At 36.9% G+C, this 17,761-nt stretch overlaps 4 pseudogenes; 2 read left to right on the forward strand and 2 right to left on the reverse strand.

Moving 5' to 3' along the window:
- The first annotated feature begins 10 nt into the window (after window positions 1-10).
- Window positions 11-5,434, forward strand: LOC120161321 (annotated as a pseudogene).
- A 1,937-nt stretch (window positions 5,435-7,371) lies between these two features.
- On the reverse strand, window positions 7,372-12,094 carry LOC120161053 (annotated as a pseudogene).
- A 99-nt stretch (window positions 12,095-12,193) lies between these two features.
- LOC120161314 lies at window positions 12,194-14,164 on the reverse strand (annotated as a pseudogene).
- A 1,499-nt stretch (window positions 14,165-15,663) lies between these two features.
- LOC120161054 lies at window positions 15,664-17,598 on the forward strand (annotated as a pseudogene).
- Window positions 17,599-17,761: the final 163 nt, after the last annotated feature.

Consider the following 17,761-nt stretch of genomic DNA (forward strand, 5'->3'; position numbering starts at 1 on the left):
TCCTACTTCAATGCAAATGCCAATGCATATGCCTTTACCTATGGGAAATGCACCTCAGGTGCAGCAACATGTCTTTGTTCCAGGTCTTCAGGCTCATCAATTGCCACCTCAGGGAATGATGCATCAGGGTCAGGGCTCGGGTTTCTCGCCACCGATAGGTGGCCAACTTCCTCCCCATTTGGGAAGTTTAGGAATGGGTATTGCCCCTCAATATCCTCAACAACAGGGAGGGAAGTTTGGTGTTCCACGTAAAACTACCACTGTGAAGATTACTCATCCTGATACTCATGAAGAATTAAGGCTTGATAAACGGACAGATACCCATGCAGATGGTGGGGCATCGGGTCCAAGGTCTCATCCTAATGTGCCATCTCAATCTCAGCCAATACAATCCTTTGGTCCTCATTCAGTCAACTATTGTTCCAATTCAATGTTTTTTCCGCCACCAAGTTCTCTTCCATTTATAGTAGCCAGATAGCAGTTAATACACAAGGACCAAGATTTAACTATCCTATTAGCGAGGGTCATCAGAACATTTCTTTCATGAACTCAGCAGCAGCCCATGGTTCAGTGCCAGGTAATAAATTTGTATATGTTGCACATGGTACGTCAAATCACCTAATATGGAGCCTACAAATGATGTACATACTGTTTGTCCTCTGTTCCATCAGGTTTGGTACAGGTTACTGTTAAGCCAACCATTGTTTCTGTTGGAGAAAGGTTGTGGATTCCCCGTTGTCAAGTAGCTTGCCTGTTGTTGAAAAGGTTAGGTCCCTCAAACCTTCAATTCCAGCTAGTGAGATTAGCTCATCACAAGCTCAACGAGACTTGGATGCCTGTCAGGGGAGCTCTATACAACAGCCAAAACCTGGAACTGAGTCTTTAACATCCAAGTCATATTCAGCTGCAGCTAAACAACCTGGGTTAATTCCAAAAACTAATTGGATGAAAGCCTGCCATTTAATTTCGTTTCCCCTACTCCAGCTGCCACATCTGAGGAGTCTATGCCAGTTATTGCTAGTAATGACGGCAAGAAGGATAATTTGAGTGGGTTCAACCCCATAAAAGATAATCAGAAGAAAGCCAATCAGGTATTTCTCTTACTTTTGTTTTCTAACAACGTGTTATGTTTTGTTTGTATGTATTTAACTTCTATTTTTCACATTGTTGGACAGTCTACATCAACATCTAGCTTGGCTTCCGACACTGCCGAACATGGTATGCCCTCAGGTTGTGCAGTTTCTAAAACAGTAGAGGCTAAAACAACTCTAACATCATCAGTAGTTGCTGATGTTTTATCACAACATACCAGGGAATTACCAACAGTTAACAATGCTTCACGTCCTTCCTTAGAGCGGAAGGCAGAAAGAAAGACTGAAGTTTAACCTTAGCTCAGATGTTTCTGGTACTGGAAGTAGTGTTGATAGCTTTAACATGGTTCGGCATGCGAAGACAGATGGTTCTTCAATGCTGGATGAACAACAGAAACATGAAATTAGTGTAATTAAGGGTGAAGAAGGAAAAACTTTACTTGAAGAGCAATTAACAGACAATTCTACTCTTGAGATTCCTTCACATTCCGTTCCCCTAAAATCTAAGGAGCTTAAGTCTAATAAAGGATCTGCTTCAAAGGCAACAGCTACCAGCAATGTACCTACCTCAGGAACCTCAAAATATGAGAGAGTCCCTGATAGCAGGGATGGCTCTCCCTCTAGAGTCATTGGCACTACAGATGTTGAAGGTTCTCACATTGAATATCATTGCTTCTGATGCTTCTTTAAGTGTTACCAGTAGCAGTGAAATAACTGTTTCTAATTCTGTTGCATCTGACAAGCAGTTTGATACCATCCCAGTTCTTGATCCCTCAGAACCAACTTCAAAATATGAAATGGAAGGTGTTCAGGTGCCTAGTTCAAAGGAGAGACATGTGCTAAATCTCAATAGGACAAGGAGTAATACAACTAGAGGGAAGAAGAAAAGAAAAGAAATTCTTCAGAAAGCAGATGCTGCTGGAACAACTTCTGATCTCTATATGGCATATAAAGGCCCTGAGGAAAAGAAAGAGACAGTAACACGTGCGGAAAGCAATTTTGTTGGTCAGAATTTGAAGCAGACATCTTGTGAGACCCTCACCTTGATGCCATAGGAAGTGAGAAGATATCACAGAATAAAGCTGAACCAGATGATTGGGAAGATGCCGCTGACATCTCTACGGCAAAATTAGGAACTTCAGGTAATGGTGAAAGGGCCCGTGGAGGGCTTGTAAATCGTGAGAAAGGTGAAAGCAGAAATATAGCGAAGTATTCCAGAGATTTCCTCCTTAAGTTTGCAGAAAAGTGTACTGATCTTCCACCTGGATTTGAGATTGCTTCTGATATTGTAGATGTCTTGATGGTTACCAATGCCAATGCTTCTCACTTTGTTGATCGTGATTCATACAGTGGTAGTGGAAGAATAATGGATAGACAATTTAGTGGAGCTCGACAAGATTGTCGTGCTAGTGGAATGGTCGATGATGACAGATGGATTAGACAACCCGGTTCTTTTGGCCCTGGAAGGGATTTGCGTTTCGATCTTAGTTATGGTGCTGCTGTAGGTTTTCGGCCTTGTCAAGGAGGTAACTTTGGTGTTCTTAGGTACCCACGGGGACAAGCACCTCTGGCATATGTTGGAGGGATCCTTGCTGGCCCAATGCAACCTATGGGTCCACAAGGAGGAATGCCACGCAATAGTCTTGATTCAGAAAGATGGCTGCGAACTGCTAACTATCAGCAAAAAGGGTTTATTCCTTCTCCACAAACTCCTTTGCAGATGATGCACAAAGCTGAAAGGAAGTATGAAGTGGGTATAGTATCTGGTGCAGAAGAATCCAAGCAAAGACAACTGAAGGCCATTTTGAACAAACTAACTCCACAAAACTTTGAGAAACTCTTTGAGCAAGTAAAAGCAGTAAAAATTGACAATGTAGTTACTCTCACTTGTGTTATCTCACAAATTTCGACAAAGCTCTAATGGAGCCTACTTTCTGTGAAATGTATGCGGATTTCTGTTTTCATTTGGCAGGAGAGTTACCTGATTTTAGGGAAGAGAATGAAAAGATAACTTTCAAGAGATTGCTACTAAACAAGTGCCAGGAGAATTTGAGAGAGGAGAGAGAGAACAAGAAGAAGCAAACAAGTTGAGGAAGAGGGCGAGGCTAAGCAATCTGAAGAGGAACGAGAGGAGAAGAGAATCAAGGCACGAAGACGAATGTTAGGTAACATTAGACTTATTGGGGAATTGTACAAGAAGAAAATGTTAACTGAGAGAATAATGCATGAATGCATTAAGAAATTACTTGGTGAGTATGAGAATCCTGATGAGGAGGATGTTGAGGCTTTGTGCAAACTAATGAGTACGATTGGAGAAATGATTGATCATCCAAAAGCAAAGGTACATATGGATGCTTATTTTGACAGGATGGCAAAGTTGTCGAACAATATAAAACTGTCTTCTAGGGTTAGATTCATGTTGAAGGATTCCATTGACCTGAGAAAGAATAATTGGCAACAGGAGGAAAGTTGAAGGACCTAAAAAGATTGAGGAAGTGCACCGAGATGCTGCACAAGAGCGACAAGCACAAACCAGTTGGCATCAATGCTGCTGCAAGAAGAGCACCCATGGATTTTGGTCCAAGAGGGTCTATGTTATCTTCTCCTGGTTCTCAGATGGGTAATTATAGAGCGATGCCAAATCAAGCTCGTGGTTTTGGTGCTCAGGATTCTCGCATGGATGATAGACAGTTTTGAGGCTAGGACTTTGTCGGTTCCCTTGCTCAAAGACCAATGGGTGGTGATGATTCTGTTACTTTGGGTCCTCAGGGAGGTCTTGCTAGAGGGATGTCATTTAGGGGGACCATCAGGAATATCCAGTACTCCCTTAACTGATGCTTCTCCAGCTTCAGGAGATTCTAGAAGAGTGGCCACTAGTTTGAATGGTTTTAATTCTAAATCAGAGCGAGCTACTTATGGTTCTAGGGAGGATCTAATTCCAAGATATGGGCCTGAGAGATCTGCAGTGCCTACTGCATACGCATACTTGAATTCCCAGGAACGGGGCATGAATTTTTTTAACTGGGGTCCTGATCACATCTTTGATAGATCTCCTACCGCTTCATCTGCACGAGGACAAAGACCCAGTTCAACTCAAAGTGTTCCTTCCGAAAAGTGCTGGTCTGAGGAGCACCTGCGTGATATGTCTATGTCTACAATTAAAGAATTTTACAGGTATCTCCTTGGCCCAAGTGTGATTTAGTGTTTTCCTTATCTAAACTTAGTGTTTCCCTTCAATATATTCATGTACAAAGTACAAACACAAACACATACATTTGCATAAGAATGTATATATTCTCTACTTTTAGCAGAAAAATTGATCTGTAGAACTGCATCGAAAAAGTTTGTTTACTGATGGTTAGCTTCAGGATCTCCAATATCAAATTTGCGAGATGGTCTAATGTTCTGACTGAAATTAACATGCCCAACTGTTGTCTTGTCATGTTTTTACATTTAGAAGCAAAAATGTTCAAGTTTTTATTTATCTTTAGATGACTGATATCAAGGTTTTGTTGTGGACAGTATGGTTAAGATATTGATAATGTGCTTAATTTGGGTAAGTAGTACAATCTCGAACGGTAATCTTAGTGTTATAGACATGTTTATATTGTTGTCTATAATTAATTTACAGATTACATATGATTACCTGGTTGAACTTATCAAAGTGCTTGGGATTTTTCTTTTGATTCTTACAGTGCTAGGGATGAGAAGGAAGTTGCTTTGTGCATCAAAGACTTGAATTCTCCAAGCTTCCACCCCTCAATGATTGCTCTTTTGTAACAGACTCTTTCGAGAGAAAAGATGTGGAACGTGATCTTTTGGCCAAGCTACTTGTGAATCTGGCTAGGTCTCATGATGGTGTGCTGAGTCAAGTTCAACTTGTTAAAGGGTATGAAGATCAATCATTTGGTATCAAACATTTTGCTAACAGGTTTGGTAATAATAACCATTTGAATTTGTTTCCTGATTCAGGTTTGAATCTGTTTCAGCACACTAGAGGATGCTGTAAATGATGCTCCAAAAGCTGCAGAATTTCTTGGTCGTCTTATGGCCAAACTAATAATAAAAATGTGGTATCCTTGAAAGATATTGGACGTCTATTATGATGGTGGAGAGGAGCCAGGGCGTCTTCGGGAAACCGGGCTTGCCGGGGACATTCTTGGAAGCATATTGGGAGTAATTAAAACAGAGAAAGGAGAAAGTGTGTTTAATGAAGCTCGAGATAGCTGCAACTTGCGGTTGGAGGACTTTCGCCCACCAGATCCTTACAAATCAAGGTTATTAGAAACTTTTCTTTAGAGGATAATAGTAATAATAATGATTATGATGATGGTTCTCAGTTTTGTATGTTTTTGCTTAGAGGGAGTTGAAAGTCTAGTGCTTCAGGGTTTTACACATGGTGGATTTCTTCTTCTTGGCCACGTTTTAAATTGTTATTTCTTGTAAACGTTCAATGCAATCATGGAAAGATCAATTTCCTTTTGCTTCAAAAGATGATCTTGTTACTTCCACCATTGTATAAACCTTGGATTGAAGGCATATTCAACAACTTAAAATTCTCGGAAACAAAGGTCTTTAGTATTACTTTGAATATACGTATAAACTTTGTTTGCTAAGTAAGAGATTGAGCCATAAAAGGGCCACTAAAACAATTTGGTTACATAAATGTCATAACCCAAGGAAAAGCTTAATTATTATAAATTCTTGGGTAAAGTATACAAATGGTCCCGACTATAGAGTGTTACTTTGTTGAGTTCTTCGACTATTAGAAGTTACAAAATGGTCCCCGACTATAGGATGTTTTGTTGAGTCTTTCAACTATTAAAAGTTACAAAATAATCATTAGACTATTATATTTCAAACTTGTTTTTTTTGTTAAAAAAAATTGACGAACGTCTGAATTTATATTAATTTATTGACTGAGATATAATAAAATCATATTTTTAAATGTCTGTTGGCATCATTGTTTCTTTTAAGCACTATGTTGATGAAATAATATTTCAAGTACTGACTTGATGATATAATGTAAACGGAAAGTCTATTCATAAAATACAATTCAAACAATTCTAGTCGGATTTTATCATATCCCAATCAACAAGCTTATGTCTTGCTAAGAAGACCACCAATTTTTTAATAGAAAAGATAAGTTTGGAACATAAGAATAATCAGGTGATTATTTTATAACTTTAATAGTCAGAGGACTCAATAAAACAATATCATATGATCAGAAGATCATTTTATAATTTTTAACAGTCAATGGACTTAACAAAAGAATGTTTATAGTCAGGGGACTATTTTTGTACTTTACTCAATAGTTTATCATGATATAAAAAGAATTAGTAGAAATATATATTTAAAATTAATAAGATAAATAAAAATTAAACAGAACAATACATCTTCAAATAAGTAAATATTTCTTCTCTTTATTCTAATTAAATTATGCAAATAATAACAAATTACTAAATTAATGTAATACTAACCCTTATTAAATTTCAAACCACTCCGTTCTTACAAAAGGAAAAAAAACAATGTCGCAAACTTTGACCTCAAGGTTGACATGTTGAGAAATTAAACATAACGACTTCACCAATATGTTACAAGCAAATCTGAGTTGAACTTGGAAAGTCATTTCCTCTGTTCCAGCCATTGAGGCAAACAACTAAAAGTTGTACAAATCCTCAGCAGAAAGAAACATGCATTTATTAATCATAGGTGATAATAATCAAGGACGAAAGGTTTTGTATACACACAAACGGCTGGCATGCTGTCAGCTGGGCTCCTGTCAACCCATAAAAGCCCAAAAAAAGGGTCAGAAATTGCAACACATTATCTTCATTTTAGCTTTTTCATTTGTCCCTGTAAGCCAAAAGCACTTTTGTTTCACTGTAATATTCCAGGTCCGATAACTCGAATGAGCCTTCTCACAATGCCAAATTCCAAATTCTAAAATGAACTTAGCTTAAAGGACTTGATATTTTAAAACATCAGAGAGACAATCAGGTCAAAGTTTTGGTTGTTTTACAAGATTTTACCAGTGTTTGTTCTAAACAATGTTAATTAGTTGGCAGGATATGTTGATTCCACATGCATCTGCATTATCATTTTTACGCATATATCAACCTAGCTGCTAAGCATTAGCTTGTTTGAGTACGTATGGTGTGTTTGAAACATGCCCTATACAATCAATCAAAGCACTCTTTTTTTGAGGAAAGGAAACAAAACTGATAAGTCGGAGACACAGGTTTTCCTTAAATAATTGAACATGGGAATATTACCTGCCTCAACCACCACCAAGTCCAGCAGTACTACCTCCTGTCAAAAGCATGGTGACGAGGGATGTAACAGCACCACCAGTAAGGTCACCACCACCACTATCCACACTTAGAATCGCATTGCGCATTGTGAGAATACTCCCCATATGTAGCCCCATGCCCCCGCTCGATGGCTTGGATGAAACAGAATGTCATGGCACCAGTTGATGTAATCTTTGATAGGGCCTGCTCCACAAAGCATTACAATATTTTTTTAGTCTTTGAAATCTAAAGTGCCATCAGAATTGAAGTTTCAAGACATGCAATCAGTTTTCAAGAATCTCACAGATGTATCAGCAGAAGTTTGATCATCATCACAACCACTGAAGGAGATTACCTCTCACCATTTGTTCCCTTCCATAAACCTGATGCAGGACGATGATCCTCCCATACATACTGTCCAACCCTGGACAAAAAACAATGCATCAACTTCTGGTCTTCAAAGTCATCAAAACATAGTTAACCATAAACTAAACGGCCCAAGGATACGAAAAGCTTATGGGTCAACCCTAGACAATAAATAGGTCCTTTCAACACAAAATACACTTTTTTCCCAACATGCAAAACTAAATTTCTTCTCTGTGGAATGGAGATTCTGTTTCTAACAAAACTAGTAGGGAATCTTGATTAAAAGCTAATGGTACATAAGCATGTTCAGCAGCAGCAAACCTGTTCATTCTACAAAGGAACGGTAAAATCCAATACGGTTCCACTATGGCAAGCAATGAGTGCGTGAAGCTTAACCCGTGAGGTAGTGGTCGAACAATAGTTGCATTTATCTCATCATCAACAATCATCCCTTGAGTTTATAAATCCAAAGGACAAAGGGTCTCATCATAACCGTCGACTTCATCACCATTGTAATTCCGTTGCCGTGAACCGTGACCGGAATAGTGAAACAACAGAGAATCGCCAGGTTGACAACCTTGACTAGCCAATATAACGCCATCCTCAAATTATGCTTCGTTGGAAGCCTGTAGGGATCGGTTTCTTCTTCTGCATTGGGAAAAAAATGTTAGCACTTTTAATTATTTAATTCAAATACACAATTAAGAAAGCTTGAGTTAAAACCATAAAATAAATGCATCATACAGAAAGGAAAGATTCCTTGAGGTAGCTATCACCTTTATGGTCAAAATTCGATTTTTAAACCCTAGAATTTACTGCCCGTTCATATATTGATCAATAGAATTGATTCCAATTCGGACAAAAGGTAACAAAATTTAATGATAAAAAGAAAAAGGAAAAAAAAAAAAAGAAAGATTACCGGTGAGCATGAGAATGGAATCTTCGGGTAAACCTGTTGACGAGAAGGTAACGCATGCACTTGGCGTCGTTAATGCAACCCTTGAGCTCGTGCCTCGAGTATCTATACGATATCCCACAGATCACCGCCCTTTTCCGACCGCGCGCGGGGAGGGGCACCGGGAGGCGTGTGGTTAAAGGGGGAAGGGGGAGAAGAAGATGACGGAGGAGGCACGTGAGAGGAAGGAGCAGGCGGTTGAGAGAGGAGGAGGGGTGGATCGAGGGTCGGCGATGTTGGTAACGGCTTTGAGATTGCGCAACGGATGGATCGGGCTCCCTGCGGGAGCTGCAAAGGGGTGCGGCATCCGGAACAGTCAAGCGTCGGCGGTGGGTAATTGTGGTACATGCCTGGCCCTGGCGGCTGATACATCCTCAAAATCTCAGGTAAATACTAAAAGAAAAAAAGAAGAGAAAATTACTTGCAAATTTTGGTGGGGGGGGGGGGGGAAGAAAAAGGAGGAGAAGAAGAAATGAGCGTTGATTGGTACGCAGTTGGAAAGGAAATTGATTAAAAAGACTGCGTTTTTATATTTTTCAATGACAGATATTTCTTGTGCATCGTCTGTCATGCATGCATCCAATATTTCTTGTGCAAGGAAGGGCCAATTATAAAGGAGCTTACCTAATTTAAAATTAAAATATTATGAAAAATGGGTGTGATCGAAACTATGATAAAACATATATTTAAATTGGATTAATTTAAAAAATGACATTATAAAGAATATAATATTTTAACTTGTAACTACAAATGTTATAAAAATATAATATTTTAAGTTGTTTAACTTAAATACTATATTTTTAATAATATTTTATATCGCGTTTATTTATATCGTTTTTAGTCACATCCTATCCGTTGCAAAACAAAACTCCCTAAAGGATGGGGATCCTTGTCAATATGGATGTGAGCCTCTCAACATTTTACTCACTATTTGGAGTTCATATCAATCAATGAATTTTTGGGCAAATAATTCCAACGTCTAGATTTATTTTGAACTGATTAAATTTAATTTTCGTTAAAACTGATTAAACTTTCAAAACATACAAAGTGTATTAATAATTAATACCAAATAACATAGAGCCATCATACTTATTCAGTAGTAGTTAAATTTGAATCAATTTAATTTTATACTGACCTTTTTGTAAATATTTAAAAGTTAGAAGATAAAACTATATATTTTTAAAAAAAATTGTAAGATATCGATACCTTGGAAAGGGATCGATATCTTCTCAAGCTTCAATGTTTCAATATCTATTTTTTTTTAAATTAAGATTGAATACCTTAAGAACACACTTCAATAATTAAAATATATTAAGTACACCAAGGAAAGGATCATGCTGTAACACCTTATACTGCCTAATTTAGCACATCACATGAATCCAACACGAACATGCAAGTTCAAGCTTATATAATTCATAGACCATTTTAGCTAGTTTGCACGAATCAATTTATTTAAGTGATTAAAAGAATTGTTGTTGTTCCTAGAGATTATGTGTTTGAGCACCAGCGACTGCAAGGATGAATGAGTGTTCATTGTCAAATAATTAAGAATATTTAGAACATATATTATTTTATAATCATTAATTTAATAAAAAAAACAAAAAAAATATTAAAAAAAACCCTACTCTCCACCTTGATCGTTATGACTGTCTGGATGATGCAACCTACTCGATCCTGCTTCGAATCCTGTATTTGATAACCTACACCATAAGAAATAGACAAGCCAAATTTCAAAATCAGTGATACTTAAATTACAATAATAAACAAGAACAAATTATATACATTAAAATGTTCTTTCAATAGTCGCAACCAACATCATAACACACTCATTTTAAGACACTATCAAATCGTAGCATCACATATAGCTCTAGGGAATCATTACGCACTTTATTCATTCTTTCTTGCAAGTAGAATAATGGTTTAACCCATTTCAGATGTTATATCCTACTACTATCATAGTTTAATTTGTGATTTCATATTCCGAACTCTTTATGTGTGTTCATTGATTCATATCATTTTTAATCATAGAGGATCATATTGGTTATTTTCATTTAACATGGTATCAGATAATACGACAAAATTCATTTCATACATATGAACATTTATTTTTTATTATCCTTTTTTCACAAATTGATATGATTTCTATAAAGTTACCTTTCATAATCATTTTTACTAGATGTCTCATTATCATATTCTTATCAAGACAGTGATTCTCATGCTAATTTTTACTAATAAATATTCGACATTTCAACCATAGATTTACAAAGTTCACATAAAGATCATAGCTAACAATATTTAAGGCTTTAACATATCTCATGCATTGTCCTCAATACATGAAACATTATGTGAATGGAATGCAATGGCAAAATGTATCAATACTAAAATGACATGGCAAAATTAAAATGCAAAGAAGAATTAAAAACAAAGGGAATGAAGAAACTCCCCTATAGCGTTTGGCGATTGGTTTGTTGCTTCAATCGCGGTGGGCAATGAAATATGGACCGACTTGCCATGGCAACTCCTGATTTATTATTTTAGGGTAATTCTAATTTTATTATCCCGGCTATCAATTTTCTTTCGTTTTAGTCACTCAACTATTTTTTATTTCAAAATTATATCTAACTTTATGTTTTCGTTTCACTTTGGGTCCCCACTATAAAAAAAATTAACGGTGATTGCCACCATAAGGTACTGCACGTCATCATTGAGAATTCTTTTAAAAAAATACCCCATCAGCAATTTTGTTAATTAATTTTGTAACGACGGGTGTCCAAAATAAAATCAAAACATAAAATAAGGTATAATTTTGGGGGGGAAATATTTGAATGATCAAAATAGAAAAAAAAAATTATAGTTACGAAACTAAAGTATAGTTTACCCTTTTTTTCATTATGATGGTATTCCAACCATATAGGTACCTTTTGATATTTGATAAGCAAGCGCCTTGTATTGCTCCCGATGGTGACATCTGCTGCTGCATGAACCACATGACATGTTAGGAAGATGCTCGGTCTCTGTTTCTTAATTTGGACAGGCAAAGGCGCAATGCTTGCGTGTTGGTCAATAATGTTCAAGGAGACAGCAGCAAGCAATGTTGCCTGAATAAGTTAAGGCTCAGCATTCGGCAATGAACGTTTGTCCACACGCACACGGTTAAGGAAAACCAGACCCCCCGTGCACATGAAAGTCGGTCAAATATATGTTGGTTGTACTTAAATTGCAGAAATGTACACTAATACTATCAAATGCATTACATAAATTCTAGATATATGTTCTGCTCAACTACTAATAGGCCATATTTTGAAACGATACATTTTTATCGACATGTCGCCATAATTGTTGCCGTGGGAACCCTACTTTGCCTTACACTGCAGTGCAGCATACCGCATTGTAAGCAGCACCATAGCCAAGTCAAAATCGCCACTGCAGACCAGACAATATGAAAGATAGACTCTCGATAAAGCTTATGTAGGGTCAGGGCTTAGTCTCTCGATAAAGCTTATGTCGGGTCAGGGCTTGTGCATCTTGAAGCCGAAAACTCTGGGGATGTAGCTTTGCGTTGGCTTTTGTGGCATTAGGTGCGGATACGTCATCAGAAATAGATGTGGAAATGTAGTTCCAAAGTAAGCTCCGTCGTTGTCTTGTTAATACGTCAAGGAAATGAGCTGTAAATCAAAGTAATGCAACTATGATTTGCTAACATCATGATTTTCGACACCACCGTATCCGACACCAAAATGCAAAAAAAAAAAAGGAAATTCAAATAAAAAAAAGACATCATTTTTGAATAGATATTGAAGTGTAAAAAAATGACTTGGAAGGAATGTAGTGAAATGCACACGTCCAAATAATGTCAATTCTGATTGTCAGGATAAAAATGTACAAGGGAATTCGAATCACCATATCAACATTCAATACTCTACGATAAAACATTTACGATCAATGCAAGTGCCGGCATGATCTAAGAGACCCAAATGATTATACTATCTTTTCAAGGAATCAAGTAATCATATAAACGCTAGCAGGGATAACTTAATATGCAAGGACAAGGAGGGTAGTGCAAAACAAAAATAGTACATGAAATATAAAGGATACTGCCTTGAAATTTGGATCGAGGGTAATATATATCTTCACACTTTGGACAGTATATTTTCACGGTACTTGAAGGAGGGATATCTGACTGACCAACTGGAAGGCAAGATTGTCCGCAGCAATAAACTCTAGGGCATCTTCCAAAATCATAGTTTCTGTATTTCTCCAACTGAGAAGTTTCGAGTAGAACTTTGAGAACGAGACATGACAAGTCAATAGAACGCAAAGAGAACAGGAAAATCGACGGCAATATTTACCATGGCTGACATTCCCTTGCTAGTTAATATGTATCGTACGTGTATAAGGCCATACAACATCTCAGCAGCCGATTCGCTATCTATATGGGGGTCCCAATTAACGGAACTACCAAAATTAAGTAGGCTGTCTTGCACCTTATTTCCCAGGAAATTTTGATCTACTCTTCTAAATTCTTTCCCGGTCAGAATCTGCATGAGGATCCAAAACCGAAACTATCCAACTCTAGAACCCTTACCCCAGATAAAAGATTTATGGGCAAAGGAGACAAACATTCACTAACAACAGCCTAAATTTCGGAACTCAAAAGCAACTCCTCAAATAGATAAAAAATTATCCAAAATTTATACATGAAAATCAAGTCAGTAAAATGCTTACTGTGTGAAGATTCAACATCCAATATCAAATCAAGGGCGTATTCGTAATACGGAACTTGACTGCTCAACCCGCAAAGATTAAAGTCATCTTGGATGTATTCTTCATCAACTTCACAAAAAAACTCATTGCCCCGCAAACCACAAAACCATGAGATCCAAGACGTGTCATCTCCATCGGAAGCACTAATATCTGATTCTTCACTGTCAGTTTCAGATTCCTCTGCAATCAAGGACAGGAATTACCAGGTATTAGAGAAGAACCTCACATTTTATATTACTTGTTTATATCAATAATGTCTGATGATCTGAGATTGTTAATACAAGCATGACAAGAAAACTGTAAAATTTACCATAAGAATTAAAAACACAATCCTAGCTAAACATAAATAAACAAAGGAATCATATAGCCTAAATCAAACTTTCAAACATGGAAATACAAGTACATTTAAACACCATTGTTCTATCACGTCAAATAAAATAAGCCATTAACAAAGAAGGAAAGTGACTGAAAAGTAACTAACCATAGGAACATTTGGCTTTGGAACGTGAATCGCGATGAGATAGCTGGGATTTAGCGGGGAAGCTGAAGGAACAGAGGGTCTTCCTTTGTCTTTGCTGTTCCTCAAACCCCTCGAAGTGGATGGGGTAGGCTTGTCTAGATGTTTGTCGAACGCATCGTTTATGCGCTTCCGATCCAACGGTCCTCCTCCTCGGTCTCTATGACTATGCATAACTTTCCTTGTATTTCCACAACCCCAAATTCCAAAAGCTCCCGACTTTAATTTCCAATATCAATGCAGAGAAATAAACGAATATTTAATCCACAAAATACAGTTAAAATGATTTTAGGATCAGATTTTATCATATCTAAATCAACATGTTAACATCCATCTTAGACGGTCATCAATTTTTTAACGAAAAAATAACGAGTTTAAAACATACGAATCATCGAATGACTATTTTATAACTTTTTATAATCAGATGACTTAATAAAGTAACTTCTTATAGTCGAGTTACCATTTATATACTTTACTCCTAGAATTATTGGATTCCCATGAACAGCCTCCAAGTACCAAGCCCATAGAAACCGAGCTTTACCTCTAAATTGTTATTAAATAATGTATATGTCACGTACTATAATCATTTTTTAGCCAATGGAAATGAATTGGGAACGAAAACCTATGCAAGGAAGTCAAGTATTCAAGTATAGGCCATTCTCCAAAGGGTCATTTTCAAGTTTCCTTGAAAAATATACTAACTAAATTGAATTGGAGAGTGGTGCAGTTTATCATCTGTGTTGGGGTGGATTTCTTTTTCATTTAAAGGGAAACAGAAAGAGAGGTAAGCATGCTGATGTTGAAGTTGACTCTATCAGTACTGTAGGGTGGGTTTGTAGGGCTGCTTGTTTTACTTGATAACGGTGTGTTGTTGCCAAAAGGAAAAAAAATAGATTGAATCGACGACAGATTGATATAATAAAATAAAGTATTAGATTTCTTAATTAAGTTAAGAGTTTAAATCTTGATGTTTTTTTAATGAAATAACTTAGATTGAGAGGATTGCCATTATTTCTATAGTATACAATCATAATTAATCAATTAATAGATCGGATACCGATACTTATATTAAAAAAAGAGCTGAGATTAAAGCTTAAGACCAAGGAATCAAAGCAAAGGACCGTGACATTCTTTTTCGATATACAATTATCCATGAAATCAGAAGGATCCCGCTTCAAAGCACCGTCTAATATTCTAATATATATATATATATATTTTCACTCGGATCCTAAATCTGTATAAAATAAAATAATTACATCTTTTAGTTCCATACGAATTCAAAACGATGAAATAAGAAGATATTCTAATATTCATGTTTTTTTTTCCTCTTTAAAGTTGACCTTTGATGGGTCTAACTTATCCGACACTATTCCACTATCTTTAACATCTAAATAGTGCTTTGTTTGGTCAAAAAATAAATAAATAGTGCTTTGTACACGCGCTGTCGCTTCTCGTGCTTCACACTAATCAGTATACAGTTGACCTCTAAAACCTATTAGTTTACTATGATTTTGTTTTTGGTACAACAAAAATCCATTATGATAATCAAACATTAGAATTCAATGGAGCCGACGTTCACATTCACCGAATAGCGTGTGGAACTGAACTTAAGTTTTACATTGGAGGATTTTGCCGTACTTTTTGCCCCTCTGACAGCTCAAAATAAAGTGATCCACCATGTCGTTGACAAAGGAGGGAACAAATAACTCAGGCTTGATTAGAGTTTCAGTGCAAACAACGAGTCCTGCAACACCTAGAGCGGCCGCGGCGGTGGCTACACCCCAAACGAAATTCATAAAATGTGTGGCAGTTGGAGATGGAGCTGTGGGAAAGACTTGTCTCCTTATATCTTATACAGGCAACACTTTTCCAACTGTATGTTATGAACATTCCTCTTCTTCTCTTCTCTTCTATGAATATGATCCTACATTTTCATCTTCCTTTTTGTTTTCCTGCATTGAATGTGTTTGTTGAATTGTAGTAATGGGATTTTGGGGGGTACTTTTGTTATGATTTACAGGACTATGTTCCTACTGTTTTTGATGACTTTAGCGCCAATGTAATGGTTGATGGTCTGGCTGTCAATTTAGGTCTCTGGGATACTGCCGGTATATGCTCCTTTGCTTTCATAGTTTCTTTTACAGGTCTAATCGTTCAGCGTGGTGAGCTTAAATATTGCTAGTCTAGATGTTTCGAATTGCTGAATGTTGTTAATTCCTTGTTTACTGGATAACGGGATGGTTAACTGTGAAGTCTGATTATTTCGAATTCTAATATTTGATATATCGGTATGCTTCAGTATGATCACCCAAAAACAATATGAAAGATAAAAATCACAAAGAATATGGAAGTTGAATGGATGAGGTCGTTTTCATTTGACATCCATAGTTCCATTACTTATCTTCTTCAAATCTTCCAATGGCCTTTTGGTATCAATTATTAGTTAAACATGCATCATGAAATGAAGAGTGTCGGGGATGGATCGAGAGGTGTTAGGGGTACGGTCGCATCTCCTGAAAATTTCAAATTCTTATACAATTTAAGTATTTTCTTTATATTAACTATTGATGATTTAATTTCACATCCCTTGATTACCCTCTCCGCCCTTGAATAACTGTCTTTCTAAATATATTTGTTCATGGACTTCATTATATGTAGGACAAAGTGGATTTCATAAAGTTGATGCTATAATATGCTCAGGTCAGGAAGACTAACAGATTAAGGCCTCCAAGTTACAGAGGAGCTGACGTGTTTCTTCTTGCTTTCTCCCTCATAAGTGGACCTAGCTATGAGAATGTATCTAAAAAAAGTATGTTTCTTTTTGTTGTTGCTTTTCCTTTTAAAGTTTAAATCCTCAGTGAGTGACTGAGTTCTCTTCTCCTTATGCTTAGCTCATGAAATGTGTTCGTTACTTGTTTCTGATTCCCTTGCATGTCTTTATGCTCCTTGTTGTGTTGGAGAAGTGCGTCCCAGAGATGAGACATTATTCCCCGTCGGCTCCAATTGTTCTTGTGGGAACCAAACTGGGTGATGGATTCTCTCCCTCCTTGATGTATTGCTTCTGCAGATGGACGGTTCCATATCAAGTCCTTTGCTTATCGATCAAGGTTCAAGATTCTCAGAATAGTTGAGCCATGTCTGATGAAAGGGGAAAAAAAAACCCAGAGCTGAATAATATGAACTGCTCTCTATTGTCTTTTTCCCCACTTCTTACATCTCATAGTCAAAAGATTGCCTTTGCTTTTGTTTCTCTATAATCATTTGTTTTTCGTCATCATATTCTCACGTATGTTCATGATCTTCTAGCTACAGCCTCTATTTGAATATCTATCATGCATGGATTTAATTTTACTGCAGATTTAAGAGACGACAGACAGTTCCACTTGGATTATCCGGGGGCGTGTACTATTTATACAGAACAGGAACCTGTTCATTCTTTCATTTTGTTGCCGGAATCTGAAACTGCATACTACATCTGATAACAATAGAAATTGGGGAAATCATTCATAATTTAGTACACGTACGTTGTAATATAATACTTGATATCTTAAGTTCTGTTGCCAGGGTCTTGAACTAAAGAAGCAAATAGAAGCAGTGGCCATATAGTGCAGCTCCAAGACACAGCAGGTTCTCATACCATCTGTGTTCAAATGGCAAAATTTACCCATTAAGCACTGCAATGCCATTTGATTTGAGATCTTCTTTCTTTGGGTTAAAGTTCATTTGAAATAAAATTAAGAGGTTTATGTATTGAAAATTGCAGAATGTGAAAGCT

The sequence above is a fragment of the Hibiscus syriacus genome, unplaced genomic scaffold (assembly GCF_006381635.1).
Source record: "Hibiscus syriacus cultivar Baekdansim isolate YM2019G1 unplaced genomic scaffold, ASM638163v2 tig00111398_pilon, whole genome shotgun sequence".
Lineage (NCBI taxonomy): Eukaryota > Viridiplantae > Streptophyta > Magnoliopsida > Malvales > Malvaceae > Hibiscus > Hibiscus syriacus.